General features: G+C 36.8%; 1 protein-coding gene across 1 annotated transcript in view; it reads left to right on the top strand.

Moving 5' to 3' along the window:
• Positions 1 to 3,438: 3,438 nt before the first annotated feature.
• Positions 3,439 to 19,917, top strand: part of LOC106072027 (melatonin receptor type 1A-like) — a 75,053-nt gene continuing 58,574 nt past the window's right edge. Inside the window, exon 1 of the mRNA XM_056024276.1 lies at positions 3,439 to 4,056. The gene's annotated coding sequence lies outside the window, so the exon portion shown is untranslated. The remainder of the gene's footprint in view (positions 4,057 to 19,917) is intronic.

The raw sequence follows: 19,917 nt of genomic DNA, 5'->3' as shown, positions 1-19,917 counted from the left end.
AAAAACAACAACAACACCATTAACGAAAAACAAAATACAAACATGCACACAGTTGATGACCCTTCGTATTACAGATTTATTTTATTTTTTTATTGTAGTGGCCCCTTTCTTGTGGTGCCTCCAGGGCGGTGGTACCGCATGCCCTCCGTTAAATCCGACCCTGGTTATATTTTCCAATGCTATTTTTTTTAAATAAATGAAAGAGATTGATTTATGGTTAACATGTGTACATAGTCATTTATGTACACTGGCCAACTGTGTTTATTTGTTGTTTGTGTCGATTGGTCATATGCATACATTAATCATTGTTGTCATTAGTTCTTCGTATCGATCGGTCATTTTTTTTAATTGGCGTAGAAGACGAAAATATAACTTAAAACGACCGTCGTCTGACAACGACTTTGTCTGCATGAGATGTGGAAAAATATGCAGGTTGCAATTGGGTCTATATAGTCATGTGAGACAGTCTCTGCAAGCATCCTTACTCTTCGGAATCGAAGACACTGCCATTATACATTGGTTATTTGTGTAAATGGACCATTTGTGTACAAGGTCATCTGAGAACATTGTTCATCTGTGAACGTTTGTCAGTGTATACAGTTGTCTTTAGTACACACTAGTCTTCTGTACACAATAGCAAATTCGTTGGTGTTTTGGAGGACACTCAATTGATTGAAATTCTTGTCTATCACTCATGTCATCGAACTATTTCTTGTTCGATAGAGGCCATCCTGATTGCTCAGAATGCATCACTTGAGATGAAAGACTTTGCTAATGATTCAAACTAATATTTAATACTGACATGATCATGCCTTGATCAGTTCTAATGAATGATAATTGGATCGCTCTACAGTGTTACATGAAAACAAATCTAGTGCATATAGGGCACCTATTAAATATTAAATAAAAAATAAATAAATCTTGCTAAGATTCAAAGACCTTGGGATTCATTCCTTTTTAATCTTATCTTAGCGAAAGCAAAGATATATTATTATTTCAAAAGCATGTATTAATCTCAAACAAAATAATAAGTCGCTATTATTTGTTTTTGATCTTTCCTTAAAAAAATTTTAACATTTAAAGATTGCCTTACACAAACACACACACAGACAGACAAACACACACACACACACACATATATATATATGCACTAGCTTTAAGACGAAGTTCAATCATTTCATGTACATTGAACTAGGCTGTGGATTACCTGATGTGGTGGGGCCTGTTTGGTAAAAGTTGTGTTGTTGTGCCTGGACATCTCAGATACACTGGATTATCAAGGTCATTGAAGGAAAGATGGGGTCATGCCAAATATTGTCTGACTGTATAACTAATACTCGTTAAACATTTTCTTACAAGGCTTAAAACAACTAATTTTTTTTTTCTATTCGGTTAGATGTTTGTACACGTTATTTCTCCCACAGCCAAATCTCGGATCAAGCTGAAATTTTGCACAGTTATTTCTTTTACCTGACAACACAAGAATCAATTTAAAACAAATAGTTATTTAACTATTGGTAATTAATTTTTTTTTTTGGTATCTTGAGCAAGGGAAAGAAATTTTATTTGAATGAAGTGGTGGTATAAGCTGAATTAGTTCCCCTTTATCGGTCACTGTCTGAGTTTCAGTTTGATCAGATCGGGTGTGGAAGAAATGACAGCTTGGTTAAGCTTTGTTAAAAGTATGTACATCTTATTAGAACCTTGATACTCTCAGCAAGTAGTTCTAAAACCGACGATCCAAATCTCGGTGTTTAAGTGCAGAAATTTCAGGATCCTCTTGACGAATTAAAATAAAAAAGTTGAATTCCTCAAATAGAAATTATGAAAAGATTAAACGCGCACTATAAACAAGCAATATAATTTTATTAGCGGCCCCAGAAAGGGGAAAGACGCTATTACTTTTGTGTGGCCTATCTGTCCGTCCGTCCCGTTTAGATCTCAGAAACTAGAAGAGAAAATGAAAATCGGATATCATGATATTTTAAGACCATTCAAAGTTCTGATGCAACTGCTACTTTTTTATTTTCTGAAAATGAAAAATCTAATTTTTTAAATCAATTATGCAAGCAGTTTTTTCATAAAAATACACCATTTTTACAACTATTCACTGTTAATAGTAAATAACATTGGAGGCTTTCTAGATAGAGAGAAGACCAGTTACCATATTTTTAACACATTTATGCAAGTGGTTTTAGACTTTTGATCAAAAATATTATTTTCTACAATTGTATTGCTAAGTTATGTAAGTTGTGTCATACTAAATGCTACATTTACAAAAAAAAAGTTAACTTTAAAAAAAAAATGAAAAAATCTATTTACAATGCAAATAAGTTGGATCTAATTTGAAACAACAATTGATAAGTAGTTTTTTCATTTTATCGCGTAAACTGCAGTGCATACAAAGCACCATGTAACATAAAACTAAAGGAATTTTTTTTTTACGGAAATGTTTTTTTCTTGAGGCTTTGAATAAGAGATTGACCCTTTACAAAACAATTAGATCAATTAGATATTCATTATAAGACATCAGTTAGGCCAGGTTCACATCTGACTTCACATTCACTTACACCTATCCCTTGGTCTGCTGGACCTTTGGGGCACCACACAGGATCTGCCAACCTTCTTTCTCCATTCTTCCTTGTCATTTGCCTTTGATAGAATTTCATTCTAATATTCTTCTGAAAATATAGAAACCTGCCCTTTTTCTTGCCAGGGTGGACCACTTCAAATAGAATTTAACTGTTGCCGTTACTTTATAATTGTATTTGGTTGTGTTTCGATTTGTTTTTATGGTATCGACATAGTGTTATCCATTGTCTTAGCGTAATAGTTTGGTGTGAGACTACGTTTATTATGTTTAATATTGGTAGTAATAACAAATACAGTGCAAATACATGTTTGCATATTTTCTATAGTGTAGTATATGTAATAAATAAATATGTAATGATATGGTCATTATGTGTTGTTTAAAGATCTTCAGCTGTTAAAAGTTCTGCAACTGTTAAAATTCTTCAGTTTAAAAAAAAAGTTGTGCTGGTGTTAAAAGATCTGTAATTAGTTTTTACAGTCATAAATATTTGATTTCCTCAATTTTATATATATGTTAATGAATAGTTATCTTTTCTTGATAGTTAAACAAGAATGACTTTTTCTAGATCCTTTTCTTTTTCAGTTGAGTTGTGTCCCTTTACAACGGGCTACAAAAGTATATAGAGTAATCCTTCTTGACCTATGACCTGTAGTCAACCTTCACCCTACTCACACCTCAGTCCTTTCTGTAATACGAAAACAAAATAACAGCAGGATGAAGTAAAAGAAGTGAATGGTGACGCATTGCTCACAGCCTCGCGTGGGGGGCGATCAAAACCTCGCGCCGGTAGGGGAGGGGGGGTGAGTCTGTATGATCCGCATCCCGAGAAGAATGGAAACGAACGGGAGATGGAGGTGGCGCTGGGTGGCTGAGTTCTGTGCGATGGGGGGCAGCGAGTGGCGACGAGAGAGCACCGCCGTGAGTGTCGGGGGAGTCTTACCAACAGAATTTAAAATGTTTTATTAAACACAACATCAACTTTCAAGAATGTAAAGAAAGTTGATGATGACAGACTGAAACCAACACACAGAGGGAAAAAAAAAACAATACAAGAATAATTGTACCGAAACAAAAAAAGTAATAGCTAACTTTTTAGATACATTTTCACATGTTGAGTCTAGTCGACGATCTTTTACATATTAATCGCACCTTAAAAGCGTAACGAAAGTGGTTCAGTTACAACTTGCACATGAGCTACAGTTGCGACTCAAACTTAAGATTTGAACATTTCAAAGTTGTTCGACGTGATGGAAAAGACTAACAGAAATTAACAAACTGAAACAGACATTTTTGTTGATTCAAACGTTTCAGGTGGAGTCTCGTTCAAATCAAACATTCCATTGACTTGGAGTGGCAGACGACACTATCTTCACTTCTGCTGTGGGTGTGCGCCTCATTCATTAAATATTGGAAATAATTTTAACTTCATTGAAGATCGTCTGATGTAGAACTGTTTCTTGATGGTAAGTACCAAATGACTGGCAGTTAGATCTCTCTGACTTTCTAGGCTATTTGGAGCTTTAAAAGGTTTAGGGTTTGAATCCAAGAGTCAACTACAACGATTATGTATTTAAAAATGAGTTGACATCAGTCTAAATTGAAACACAAAGTTCAATGGACGACATTAGAGCGAGCCTTCATGGTCGACATTAGAGCGAGCCTTCATGGGCGACATTAGAGCGAGCCTTCATGGTCGACATTAGAGCGAGCCTTCATGGTCGACATTAGAGCGAGCCTTCATGGGCGACATTAGAGCGAGCCTTCATGGTCGACATTAGAGCGAGCCTTCATGGTCGACATTAGAGCGAGCCTTCATGGGCGACATTAGAGCGAGCCTTCATGGGCGACATTAGAGCGAGCCTTCATGGGCGAGAAGAACTTTATTCTATTTAGAGTAAGAAGAGAATTTGAAAGGCTTTGAAAGCGACCAAAAGTTCGAGCGTTAGGCTTCAGGAGATTGAAGTTAGCTTTGGTTCTCAGTGCTATAATATGAAGCAAATAAAAAGTTAGTCTTTGCTAGTCAAACATCTAGTTACAGTGAATGTGCACCACATTAAAATCGTATTTCGTAAAAGATCTATATGTAGTTAATGTTATAGTCCAAAATTTTCAATATAGTATAATGAAAAATAAAACAAATATTTAATTATATTTTTTTAAATATTATTTTTTTTATGCTTCGCAAAAAATGCATAAATGTTAAAATATCTGGGTTTCATAACATTAGTTTCCTACTGTTGATATGTTTGAGTTCGCGTACCCTCCCCCCCCCCCCGCCCCGCCCCTTTACCCCCAGACAAGGCCTTCCACAAGCTGGTCACTCCAGTAATTAGCAGCTTACAGCTTGCAACTTCTAGAGTAACCAATAAACCAAACATCTGAGACGTTAATAGTTAATAAGAGCTCTTGGTATTGAACATTCAACTTTCCCAGCACAGACTTATTCATTCATTTATCTAAACTCCGTGATATAAAATTACGTTTGAAGAGCTCCATTCGCTTTTTTTCAGAGGTTACGTCTGCGATATCCTCATCTATTATTTATTTTCAAACATTTACAAGCGTCCCCAAGAGTTACCGGCCGTTAGTAAATATCGTAAAGCCCAACGCGCTTGTTTGTTTTCCAAACAATTTGTCTGTCCTTACAGAGCCCCCACCGTTTTCTGACACATGGGTCGTACACTCCAAACAATTTGTCTGTCCTTACAGAGCCACCGTTTCTGACACATGGGTCGTACACTCCAAACAATTTGTCTGTCCTTACAGAGCCCCCACCGTTTTCTGACACATGGGTCGTACACTCCAAACAATTTGTCTGTCCTTACAGAGCCCCCACCGTTTCTGACACATGGGTCGTACACTCCAAACAATTTGTCTGTCCTTACAGAGCCCCCACCGTTTTCTGACACATGGGTCGTACACTCCAAACAATTTGTCTGTCCTTACAGAGCCACCGTTTTCTGACACATGGTCGTACTTTCAGCTCTCGGGAGCGGAGGGGGGGGGGACTTTATCTTACACTTAAGACGATTTGAGCGATCCCTTAGCCATCTTTAAGTCACAGTGGATAAGATGGGTCCCGAGGGTTGACTTCAAATCTCTTCTTTGTTTACAGGAGAGTGTCTCTGTCTATAAGATTTTATTGATTTCAAACACTCAGGGTTTTAACGTCGACTCTGACATAGGAATGAGTGTGGAATTATGGTATCGAGACCGACATGCTTTCAATCATATGCATAATAATTAATAATAATAATAATAATAATAATAACAAAAGTTACAATAAAAATAACAAATATATTCAACTGATAATGTTTGTGCTTATTTCCAAAAGCTGTGAAAACAACGTAATTTGTAATTAAAAAGATGGAAATTGCAAAGATGGTGAACTGAGAGCCACACCTTTATATCACCCCCGAAATATTAGTAGAAATATAACAATTTGCAATATATTAATCAAACTACATATTGTAACATTGAAACAAACTTTGTACTGACCTTTTTTATCCATTTCTTGCATTGATACAATACGAGTCAAATCTTAATGTGAACATAGGCTAAATGTGACTTTTTATAGAGTTACCGCTAGTTACTCCAAACTCCAAATAGACTTACCGCTAGTTACTCCAAATAAAGTTACCCCTAGTATTCCAAATAGACTTCCTGCTAGTTACTCCAAATAGAGTTACCGCTTGTTACTCCAAATACAGTTACCGCTTGTTACTCCAAATAGACTTACCGCTAGTTACTCCAAATAGACTTACCGCTTGTTACTCCAAATAGACTTACCGCTTGTTACTCCAAATAGACTTACCACTATTTACTCCAAATAGACTTACTGCTACTTACTCCAAATAGAGTTACCGCTTGTTACTCCAAATAGACTTACTGCTAGTTACTCCAAATAGAGTTACCACTAGTTACTCCAAATAGACTTACTGCTAGTTACTCCAAATAGAGTTACCGCTTGTTAATCCAAATAGAGTTACCGCTAGTTACTCCAAATAGACTTACCGGTTGTAACTCCAAATACAGTTACCGATTGTTACTCCAAAAGAGTTACCGCTTCTAACTCTAAATAGAGTTACCGCTTGTTACTCTAAATAGACTTACTGTTAGTTAATCGAAATAGAGTTAACGCTTGTTACTCCAAATAGACTTACCGCTAGTTACTCCAAATAGATTTACAGCTAGTAAAGGTAAATAGAGATACAGGTAGTCACTTTTAATAGAGCTACAGCTAGTTACTTCATATAGAGTTACCTCTAGTTACTACAAACACTCACCACTAGTTACCTCAAATAATTACAATTTGTTACTTCAAAGAAAGTAACCGCTAGTTACTCCATATAGAGTTACGGCTAGTTACTCTAATTAGTTACCGCTATTAACAATAAAAAGAGTTACCGCTAGTTACCTCAAATATTAGCTTACTTTCAAGTAAGAAGAATGAACGCGCATGTTGACATCGTTTTGTTTTTGTTTCATCACATAAAACCATTTGATACACATTTTGTAAAAACTTATCAAGCGCTTCCTTATGTCTGTCACTTGGTGGTGAAATCAATGTGTCCTACACAGTTCCACATAGTCTGCTGATCACGTGATACATACATCAGTACAACTAATATCATTTCAATATGTTATGACTAATTGTTATTCACCGGGTATTAATTCTCCTTATTGTAGAAGATTGCAACACTAGCTGTTTTTATCCTGTTATTTTTTTTCCCTAACAAAGTTGATTTATTTGATGCAAATATAACATTAAAGTTGGCAGCTCTTACATTCTATTATACGTGGCCTGTACTCCATGTGGTATCAGTTCAATGTGACATTGATAATTGCTCTTCTACGCCATGTCATTGTAGTTCTATGATCAAAGTTGACTTTCATGTGAGTATTAATTATGTCGTAGAGGGTGAAAGCAAGCTGTGGTAGAATAATTATCTACATCTATATATTTATTTATTTGGGGGGGGGGGTAAAAAAGTATTCAGGATGCTATGATCATAGGTTTAGTATTTCTGTAAATGTCTATAAACATCTCATTCTATAAACGTTTCCTTCTATTATGTGACAGCATCAGTTTCTGATTTAGACTTCTATATATGACATCTTGACATATCATGCTTGGGAGTTGTCATTGCGCATTGCCTTCTAATGTTTCGACCAGTCTGAATACCTTTCTTATCTATCAGGTGCACCCTGTCTTCACAATTATCTATTTCAATTCTTTGAATTTACTATTTTTTAAATTTTGAGTGTGTCAAGTGTGAATGTATATTTTGAATTCTATAGTTATAATGTTTTGTTTGGTGTAATGCACAAATTGTAAGACAAATTTCCTTATGTATATTAAAGATTATTATTATTACTTATTACGTTAGAGAGACTCAAAATTCATTGTAGTCTCTTTATCAGATTCCACTTAGGAATTTTCTGTTAATGTGGCAGATCTGATGCAGTACCGCTCTCTGACAGGCAACGAGAATCTTCTTAGGGATGTTAGGGGCATTGAAGGTTTTATTATTATGAATACATACATTGATGTGATGTTGAGTTTTCATCAATAAACTGATCAGTGATAAAAAACAATTGTATTTTTTAACCAATGTTAAGTACATATCATTCATTCAGAATTAGGCTTCGGTCCAATTTCAATGCACACATTGTGTGGTAGAAATTCCAAAGCTATTATGTCAGAACTGTTCTTTGAATAGAGTGCACTGCTAGTACCCCACAAAAGATTTAGATTGAAACGGTCACTGATGTCCACTGGGGTGTCAGTTGTCACAAAAGTGTCCCAACCACGTCAACTATTTAATTAAATCAGGACATTGAATCTACATTAGCACTTTCATTGTCCGCTGGAGGGGGGGGGGGACTCTCCTGGGAACGAGTTGTCCGAGCCCCAGCTAAATCCAAGCTATGTTGGAAGTCGCCCAGTGTAACAGAACTAAGCTGTGTGTGCGAGTGTGTGTTTTAACGGCATGTAATGTTATTGATGAGGTTTCCATCTAATAGAATGTGAGCAAGATCTAAGGGAAATAAGAGTTGGAAGTGAGCAAACAAAGCTGTCTTTAATGTAACTAAGGTCACCAGACGTCCGGCAAAAAGAGGCATAGTCCTCCGTTTTTGTTGTCGTGTCTTCCGACCGCAGGCGTTGACCTAAATGTAAAAATGTCCGGTTTATGTTATTTGCTGTACTGTCTTATTATCTTATTATTATCTTATTATTATCTTATTATCAATCTTTCATATCTTCTATTTTCAAACTCACGTATAAACAATGTGTTGTTGTCATGCATACAGTATCAAAACGGATTAAGTATTGATGTGAAAGATGCCCAGTTGTTTGACTAGTACGGAAACTAATTTGCAAGGTCAGAAAGATGACTATTTTTTGGACAACTTCCTTTATAAACTGTGACAACTGTTACTTGAGCTCCCTCTGGAAATAGTTTCACTGACCAACGCACAGTCGCGGCCACACAATACGAAAAGAATATTTCACGAGGACGTTCTAACAAATGAAAAGCTATTGCCAAAAAGTGTGAGAAATAATACGTTCTGTCCTCCTGTAATTATAATTATAGATTTTATGTAGCGCTACTTTCATGCTTATAGCATGCACAGAGCGCTATGGTACAATCTCATTTGTGGACCAGTGGGGGGATGGGGTATCTGGGAGAAGGTTTTCCATGCTGCCTTTAGGCGCTGAGTAAACACACCTCTGCTCGAGTCGGGTGTCGAACTTCTAGCCCCCTTCATAGGTAGCCAAGCCAAGCCAAGTTCAAGCGTACTTCTCGACCATGCTTCCCTTTCTGTCCTCCTTTTAAGACTGTCCTCCTTTTAAGCTTGTCCTCCTTTTAAGACTGTCCTCCTTTGTAAGATTGTCTTCCTTTCCGTCCTCATTTCGATATTTCCTCATTTCTTCTTTTCTCTCTGACTGCATTGCTTGAAGTCCAGTGGGTCTTACAATTGATGACGTACACATGGAGCAGACTATTGTCACCGTAGTGCAACATAAACTCTAGCTAAGGGCCACCGATCGCCTGGGGGCCCCAAAAAGGAAAAATTGCTTTAAAGCGGCCCCATATCAATAATAGCATAGGGCCTTATCAGGCCTAAATCTGGCCCTGCTACTGTGACTACTTATGAAATCCACCAATGGAAAAATATAGTCCAATTATTGGGCACTGAAGGCATAAAAACGCTATATAGAATTGTTTATTTTAACTTCCAAAATTACGCCATTTTATTTAAGACATAGGTCACCAGTAATAGCGTTCCACACTAGAAATTCAAGGTACTAGACCTCCACATAGAGAAATTCAAAGTACTAGACCTACAAATATAGAAATTCAGGGAACTAGACCTACACATAGCGAAATTCAAGGTACTAGACCTACACATAGAGAAACTCAAGGTACTATACCTACACATAGAGAAATTCAAGGTACTAGACCTCCACGTAGAGAAATTCAAAGTACTAGACCTACAAATATAGAAATTCAGGGAACTAGACCTACACATAGCGAAATTCAAGGTACTAGACCTACACATAGAGAAACTCAAGGTACTAGACCTACACATAGAGAAACTAAAGATACTAGACCTACACATAGAGAAACTAAAGGTACTAGACCTACACATAGAGAAATGGAAGCTCCAGAGTTGAGGCCCCTATTCACCAGGCAATCTCTTCATCTTCCATGGTCAGCCCAGACACGAAGAACGGTTGGTATGGCGCGGCTACAGGCACTTGATCTACGAGCATGGGGTTTCATCAGGCCGACTGGAGGGTTCTTGTCTGATGATTATATGTGTTCGATCCGGAACCAGACTGGAGCCAGATGCCTTGGCTAGTTAGGGTAGTTAGGATAATTGATTCTTCAACAGGCTCGCGTTACCGATGTCTGCACGTCCAAAAGTAGGACTAAATAGGAGGGGGGGGGAGTGACTTTTTGACAAAGTCTTTTTTTTAAAACAACCAATACAATCAATCCATGAACTTTGTTTTTTATTTGTGAGTTTCTGAGTAACTGTACAGAGTGATTTAAAATTGAAACAGATTTTAGTAGAGATTTTCCCTCATACCTGAAAAACTATAGCTAGCTATATTTATAGTTTTACCGCATAGAATCTCCAATAAAAAGCTACATTTTGGGTGTATAAATAGTGCAGAATAAAGGAAGTGTTGATATGGTATGTTTTGTTAAAGTAGTTGACATTTAAACACTGCAGAATCCAATGTTCTAAACTGTTAGGTTTGTAACATAATGTAGAGAGAGAGAGAGGAGACAGACTTTCAATCTATGATTAAGACCTATTTTTAAAAAAAATGGGCAACTGACAAGCGGTAATAAAAGAGATTCGACACGAAGACCAACTGTGATGTATTCAGATATCGTTAAAATTAAAACTCATTTTATTTATGTAGTTGGCAACAATACATTTTATAGTCGTAAAACTCCTCAATTCTTACAAATAATAATTTTAAAAAAAGCTTCCTGATTAGGTCTTGTGTTTGTTTCCCAAGTGGAGGAAAACATAGTTTTAAATTTATACACAACTGGAGATAAGGATATAATTCAATAGCAATGTCTTTGATTCCGAAGATTAAGACAGAGTGCAGAGTTTCAAATGACTACACAAACCCAGTTGCAACCTGCATATTTTTCTGTATATCGTGCCGACATACAAAGCCGTTTGTTCCCCGACGGTCTGGTTAAGTTTTGTTTTTGTTGAGGATACGAGTAGGCCCTAATGCATTTAGTACTTCAAAACCATTTGATTATAAAACTAACAATGATCTGAGTAGTAGATCTGCTGAGTGTTTGAGATTTTCTCTGCAACTTTTTCTTTAGATCATTCATTGATTTGTGAGTCTACTCCTGCCGATATGCTAGATCTAGACACGTTTTTTAAATTAATTTTTGAATTGAGGACTTTCATAAATGAAAACAAATATTCATAAATAATAAACTTTATTTTTATTTTGAATTTGTTGGTATATCCGGTGTACATACTGATCCATTGTTAATGACCGAACAATTATAAATATTTAAAGATAAGATAACAAAAGATAATATTTATTGGTTCCAGTCAAATGGAAATTCAGTTTGACTACAATTGACCACCTCAGCGTAACTTCTGTAACAATAACAATATAGATACAAATACGAGCAACATTTACACACGAAACACTTACACACTCACAACCAGCGCTTTATGAACTAGACTTCTATGTACTTCTCGATGACGACAGATGACCTTGTAACACTCTCAACGAAAGTGAGATGCGCACATTTTTGCGCTGCCGAATCAAATTTCTGGCTTTTTCACTTAGAATAGAAACAAAAAAGCAACAGTAATTTTTTAGGACAGCGTTCTTAAAACTGTTTCTTTTGTCTATTTATTTGGAAATGTGTCGCAATCTTCCTTCTTGCAATTACGTTTGTTTTTTTATATCACCCCCACATTGCTCCTTACCTCCGTCTCTTCTTTGTCTCTCACTGAATTCTAAGAACGTTAACCGCATCATAAAAAAAAATGTAAACAAAGGGCAGACAGAAGTGTAAACACGATCACGTGATTGGTGTAGGTCATGACCTACGCTACAACTGCAATAACAAGACATCAGCTTGAGAAACAGAAAGTCCACTTCTGTCTTGAACCAAGGCAATGACGGTGACACGTGACAACGCTAGAAACAAGGGAAAAAACAACAACAAACAGTTCTGTGGGAAGTTCCACCCATCAACCATAACTTCACCTGTCCATTAGTCTTTTGGAGCTTAGGGGTACCTCACATGATCTTTTGATCATCTCTCTCCATTTGTCTGTCTACTGTCAGGCTAAGAGTCGCTTTCAATGACAAGCCTCTAATAATTCCTTGATGTCGACCCATCGTTTCTTTAGTTTGCCTTTTTTTTTTCTGTTCCTGTTTCTCGTGACAATAGTCAGAAGGTCATCGTGTGACCAAACAGTCGTAGAGTTTTTTTAGACAATAGTCAGAAGGTCATCGTGTGACCAAACAGTCGTAGAGTTTTTTTAGACAATAGTCAGGAGGTCATCGTGTGACCAAACAGTCGTAGAGTTTTTTTAGACAATAGTCAGAAGGTCATCGTGTGACCAAACAGTCGTAACGTAGAGTTTTTTTAGACAATAGTCAGAAGGTCATCGTGTGACCAAATTGCCATTGTGAACTTATTTTGCGTTTCCTCATTTGTGATGCGGACTTTGTAAGTGATACTTAGAATCCTTCTCTAGCATCTCAATGCCATGGCTAGAATCATCCTCGCTAGTTCTGCAGTTAAACCCCCAGATTCGCAAGTATCCAAGGCGCATCAGACAGGTTTTTGTATTTCCAAATTTTGTTGAGCTTCGTAAGTGCTGTTGTGGACTGTGAACTTCTGGACAGTAATTCGGGTCTGATTCCTTCGTTTGGACGATAGGCTTGGGACATATTGAAACTTTTGAGAAATGCCCACTGTGATTTGACATGACAGCGTTCTTAATGTCCCTGTTCTGGCACATCATGTTGTAAAGAACCCAGAACGACACTATAAAGAATACGTTCTGTTTCAAAGAAATGTTTTAATAGTAGTTGGTTGGAAAATAAAATATTTCTGCATTAATGCCATGAACCATAACTAACGTTGTATCCTAAAATAGATAAAAAAGTAATAGGGACATATGGTGTAAAGCATCATGAATAAATACACATAAAAATCCAAATATCTCTCTCAAGGAAAAAAAGGGGAGGGAGTGAGGTAAGGTATTTGACGAGTGACATTTAAAAGGGAAAAAAAAGTACGTTTTCCTGTACACTGAAGATATGGCGTGACCCCGGGGGGGGGGGGGGAGATGAGCGAGGGACGAAACGATGCCACCAGCTAAAGATGGCTTCCTCTTTAATCATACAGGGTCATTTCCCCTTTGCGTATCCAATGTAAATAGACTAGCACACAAGACCAGTGGTTAAGTTGCTTGGCCAGTTTGTCCCTCCAGAGTGGACCTGAATGAACAGATCGCGTGAAGGCTTATGTAACGACGATTGCATGCATCGTCCATCTTCCCAGTGTTTTTTTTTCCCTACCCCTCCCTCTGCAACCCCTTCACCCCTTTGCTATATATCTTCACTTTACCTCTAATCCCCCCCCCCCGCCCTTTCCCGCGGGTCAATGTCAAAAATGGCAAAGAAACAATCAAAGTTTAATTATCAATGAATAATACGAACACCCTTTAACTAGCTTACAAGGTTCCTTATGCTGGAAGACATTTGTTTTGTTAAACGTACTCAGATCATTAATAAAAGAACATTTTTTAATTTGTAATCACGTGACTGTAGTGACGTAATAGATATAGAATGTACACAGTATATGTGACGCACACACACACACACACACACACCTCACACGCTCACTTGCTCACAAATTGCATGAAAAAAAAAGATTAAAGTTTTGTTGTAGAATGGAACAAATGATCTAAAAATATGAAATTAGAATTTTTTTTTTTTTTGTAAAGTTCCCCTTTCAGACCTTGTGGTCTTATAGACCAGATGATGTAAATGTCATCTGATTCTGTGGCCTACGGTTAACGAGGGTGTCATGTGGCCAGCACAACGACCAACCGCCTTTACTTTTCCCCAACTAATGTCAGGTACCCATTAGATCTGGGTGGACTCAGAGGCGCCTAAGGAATTAGAATTACAAAATACGAAAGTGAAAGACTTGCACAAATATTACGTTTTTTTGTTGTTCTTGTTTTTTTCATCCGAACTGTCTTTAGTGTAACTCAATAACTTAAGCCACAAGCTGCTGTAGGGTCGTTTTATTAAATGATGCAAGTTAAAATGTTTAGGATCAAATTGTTTACAAAACCCGCATTAGTTACAAGCTGTCATTCAATACACGAATGAAACATGTTGGAAACGATTAACAGAGAAGCATTAGCTATGGAGGGATCTCACACTATGGAAGTGACACAATAGATAGAAAACACAACAAGAGATGAACGAATATCAGAGTATTTCTAGCCCAACTTGTATCCCATAGTTTTAACTTCTCCAAAATGTACAGCATTAATATTTGCATGTTTTTAGATCATTATGTTGTTACAAAATATTATCAATATATTAAACAATAGGCAAAGTTATTAAGAGTGTTTAGACTAAATGTTAAATATATATATGTAAAGCACAAATTTCCAGCTCCAGCATGCTTAGTATTTGCAAAATTCTGGTCCAATCCTATTAGTGGATCAGTGAGAGGCTACCATGCTACCTTTATTCGCTCACCCAGCACAACTCAGCAAGAGTTGGGATTTGAACTCAATCCGCCAAGCAGTCACTTTACTGGGTCTCTTGATCAGATCAGAAGTAAAGTAATGGAAGACGAGAATCTGTGGTTAACAATTTCCCACCCCCCACCCCCTTTTTTTTTTCAAAGCAGTCTCTTCAACATTGTCAGCTGGTCTTGAATGCTTGGCCTGGATATGGTTGGGTTAAATAAAACTCAGTGCACTATTAACTGAGAGAGAGAGAGAGAGAGAGAGAAAGAGAGAGAGAGAAATTAACACATTGAGCATGAGATGGGAGGGGAAAACCTTTGATGCATGGGAGGGGTGTTATATAATTAATGATTAATTAACACCCAGAAATGTTATTTCGCCATTTTCACGGTTCCATGAAGGAAATGAACGAGAAAAAAAAAAGGAACGTGTTTATTTTGGCTGAGTAGGCTGAATTGATTTCATGGCTGTGGGTTTAACTGCCGTAGTCTTCGTAATAAATACGCTATTAACTTCCCCAGAGCTCTCTGATTGCTCAGTGTGTGAAATTAATTACGTGTTGCTGTTATTTTGTTTTTTTTCCTTTTAAGCTGTCAAAAGCCTTTAAAATAAAAACGTGACTTGAGATATTTATAAGGCATATGTATTAACTTATAAGCATTTTATTACACTCGGCCAAAAAAAAAAATCAATGTCAATATATGTGTTAGAGGTGTAGGTGTAAATCGACTTACCAAGTTGACGATCACCCCCTCCCCCCGTCCCCAACACACTGCTAAAAGATAAGACAAGATAAGATAATTTTATTGATCCAATCAAATGGAAATTCAGTTTGATTACAATTGACAACCTCAGCGTAACTACTTTACAAAAACAATATGGATAAAAAATTCGAACAACATTCACTCACGCAACACACACACATTCACAACCAGCGCTTTATAAGTTTGACTTCTATCTACTTCTCGATGACGACAGCTGATCTTGTAACACTCTGACCGATAGTGGGATAAAGGAGTTTTTAAATCTTTCTGTTTTAGTCCTAATGGAAAGGAGACGACCACTTTATTCAGGTCTTATGTAACGGTGGTTTAATGGGTGCAGGTTGTCGTTAAGAATCGTGAGTGTTTTGGAAATGCATCTTTCATAGAAAAGCTCTTCAAGCGAGAATTAAAACATGTTTTAGAAGCGCCAGGTGTCTTTGATTTACTCGCTTAACTAGAGATTAACTGAAATGTTAAACTAGCCAGCACAAGTTAAGAGAGAGAGAGAGAGAGAGAGATGGAGTTGGTTAACATGGGCTATTTGAGCTGATTGCCTTTCACTTAATTTTATTTTAGAAAGACACCAGGACTTTACCACCACATAACATCACAGCCTATCACAACCTTTTTTACTGCAAGTTCTTAAATTTCAAAAATTAGATGTAATTTTAACGTGTCAATGACCAGCTATCTACTGTTGATACGCACACGAATGTCTAGAGTGTCTCAACATTTAGGAAGCCGCACGATTTAGAAACTTAATATCACTGAAATGGTAACATTTTGACTAGCTGTCTGTCAAGTCTGGCTGGACACAGCGTTAAGGTCCGGCATGACTTGAAGGACTTCAGTGGACTATCGATTGCATTTAGAGTTCCTAAGTATAAGTTTGAATTCATCTAAGAGTTTAATAAGCAATCAGCTATTAGATCTATAACATCATCTATAATACATTAAAACTGATATAACATAATCTAAAACATTGTCTATAGCAATATACACTATAATATTACATATAGCATAACCTGTTATTAGAATACTAAAGCCTATAACATAAACCGTAACAAAATCTATAATGTACAGTGTTTCCAAATTCACATTATTTGTTTTATAACATTCGATGCTAGATATTACAAGATATTACAAGCACTAACTGTCACATGGCCGTTCCTTTTTTACATCTAATAGCATATGCTGAAAGTAATCGATCGGTGCGCTTGGAATAATGCGGAAATCGATTTCTTTTAAATCTTTAGCTTCTTAAGTGTTTATAGTAAATCACTTTAAAACTATGTCCTTCTATCAAGTGCTGTATTGCAACAGCTATGTATTTGCATTGAGTGCCCTGTAGCAACGGCTATGTATTTGAATCGAGTGCCCTGTAGCAACGGCTATGTATTTGCATTGAGTGCCCTGTAGCAACGGCTATGTATTTGAATCGAGTGCCCTGTAGCAACGGCTATGTCCCTCAAGCATGAGTTGTATAGTATTGTAGGGCCGCTAAAGCCGCCAGTCTCTATACTGTGGAAGTGGATGCAAGGCGCAGTGAAGGTTTAATGTAAGTCCAACGTAAAGCTCAGATTTATTTATATGGTCTTCGTATTTTAGACTGTCTAGGGGGCTTTTTGAGGTGTCGTCCCATTTCGGCAACCCTTACCAAGACAGTGGTTTTAAAAAAAAACTGAAACAAGATACACATGAGTAGAGGAGGCATGGAATTAGAGACATTGTTTCTTACTTAATTATTCACAAATTTATCATAAAATTGGTAATCTTCCTTTCGTTTTTATTTTTTTCAATTACTCCCCTTGGCAATTTATAAGTATTGTTAATCGTAAAACTGTGAGTTACAATTTAAACATTCATGGCAATAATAATCTGTATTAACACTTAGTTCAGGCTTTTCATTAGAAACTCCACAGTCTTAAAAGTCTCTATAAAACCGAGACATATTTTGTCTTCTTTCTTACTCTTGATTGACAAAAAGTGTTAAAATTTTAATCACGTACAAACCTACATGTCTAATTGGTCACGTGACGTTTTGCACTTTGAACTGGCTTAACGATGGTTCTCAATTTGAACCTTGCAGTCCCCCTTGACCATGACGCTATAACTTTCTTGTCCTGAGGAACATCTTTAGAACGAAACAAACTCCTTCCCTACCCCCCCCCCCCCACATTGTCAAACTAAATCAAAGATTTAAAAAAAAAAGACAAAAAAACAAAACAACTAATTAAGGCAAACGTTCTTTTCATGACCTTTATTCTGGCCACTTTTGGATAATTCTCAAGGACAAGTTCTAGATCTATGAACAGTTTTGATTTCGTACGTTCAAACTTGGCGTGATGAGAAACCCAGAGCCAGCAGCCACTATCACGTGACGTCTTCAGTAAACAGTGTCAGAAATAGAAGGAAACTGACAGCGTGTCGCAAGACTTTTGTTTGCCCTTTCAAAGGTCATGGAGTGGACAGAACGGGTAAAGGGGGAGTACTCCTACTTCGGTGCTTGTGAGATATACAAATATAATACATTACTGACCGTCTTGGTACCACCTATTTGACGTCTTTGTCCTAAATGTTACAAATCAGTTATTAGCTACAGAGAAGTTTGAAAAAGATGTTAAAATGTAAAGACACTTGATGAAGTATTTGGAAGAAGCTACTATTGTTTGTTGTTTCCCCTTTGTTCTCTACGGATAGTCCACAGCAGACATACACATAGCTGCTTGATACTAAATGAATCCTATTTGGGCTTGCACTTCTCTTACCTCTAAAGCTACACACAAGAAAATGTGACCACTACATTATAAGAGTCTGTCATTTGGACTTCCAGTCACACAGTAAACCTTAAAATCCTTGGAGGATTCGACATTCTATTTATAATTCAACATTTTCATGGCCACCTTGACTTTAGAATAGGACTTTACCCTTAACACGCTTAGTCAGAAAAAAAATTAATTTATTTCTATTTTTTTAAATTTTTTCTTTACTTTAAGGAGCCTTTTTTTTTTCACCCCCTCCCCCGTTTCCAATGACCGACTAAGCGGCTGGGGGTAGGGGTAAGGAAGGAAATTGTCTTGGGGGTCACTCGTAATTTCCGGACTCTCACTAAAAGAGTCCGAGTTCACTTCCATCCTTCTCATCAAAGAACTGCACGCAGCCAAAAGTTGATAGCCAGATAGATTGTGCTGGAGCAGGGAAGATTGTGCTGGGGCAGGGAAGATTATGGTGGGGCAGGGAAAGATTTGACTACATAAATGTTTCATCTGTCAGCAAAAGGTGTAATTTTATACAGGGGCGGATTGACTGTATGGGCATTAGGACAAATGCCCAATACTCAAATGGGCCGATAGGGCCACCTAAAGGGCCTCATGAATGCCACTAAGGCACGCATTAAATTGTTAAAGGTTTTATAATATTGTCATATATAAGGAGCTATATGAGCGTCATGTTAAAAACATCTTTTACAGACTACAGTGTAATACTAAATGAATCTAACACAGTTTAAAAAAAAATGTTATAACCTACATCGTAGACAGTGCTATTAGTAGGCTTCATCTTTGTAGGACCTACAAACATAGCGATTAAAAAGCAACATGAGGCCTATATTTCTTTTAAAGATATAGAGCATGCATACAGTTATCGATACATTATTAAAAAAAAATAATGTAATGATATTGAGAACAGATGGGCCTATAATTGGAGTCCCATCATATGATATACAATGTATGGGCCGTACTGTATAGAAATGCCTGAGCCGATTTGGACATCCAGTCCGCCCCTGATTGTATATATTTGTATGTCAGGAGAAGTGCTTAGTATACAACCATGTGAAACAAAAAGAAACGTACTTATAATCAATTTATTAATATATCAAAGTCTAAAAAAGTCAAATATATTAATAATGGAAATGTCTTCGATTCAAAATATTACGTTCGAGTATTTTGATTTGCTAAGCTCTTTAATACATACTTTTTTGTTGTTGTTGTTGAGGAACAGGAAGCTTCACCAGTAGACGATGACTTAAAGCAGGCTTAAAATGTATTTTTGTTTACATGTTAGGCATCTAACGGGCACATGAATGAATTCAACCTCCGACTGCAAAGAAAGAAATTGACTTTCATTGATCATTTTCTCTTGTATCGAGATATTCAATCTATTTGAAAGAGTTTTACAATCTCACATAACTTGTTTGTGAACAAGAGAATTACTGCCTAAGGACATCGATATCTATGCAATTCACCTAACAATGCTCTATGA

Source organism: Biomphalaria glabrata, chromosome 3 (assembly GCF_947242115.1).
Source record: "Biomphalaria glabrata chromosome 3, xgBioGlab47.1, whole genome shotgun sequence".
NCBI classification, from domain to species: domain Eukaryota; kingdom Metazoa; phylum Mollusca; class Gastropoda; family Planorbidae; genus Biomphalaria; species Biomphalaria glabrata.
Note: the sequence above shows the minus strand (reverse complement) of the source record. Positions and strands in the feature narration are given on the sequence as shown.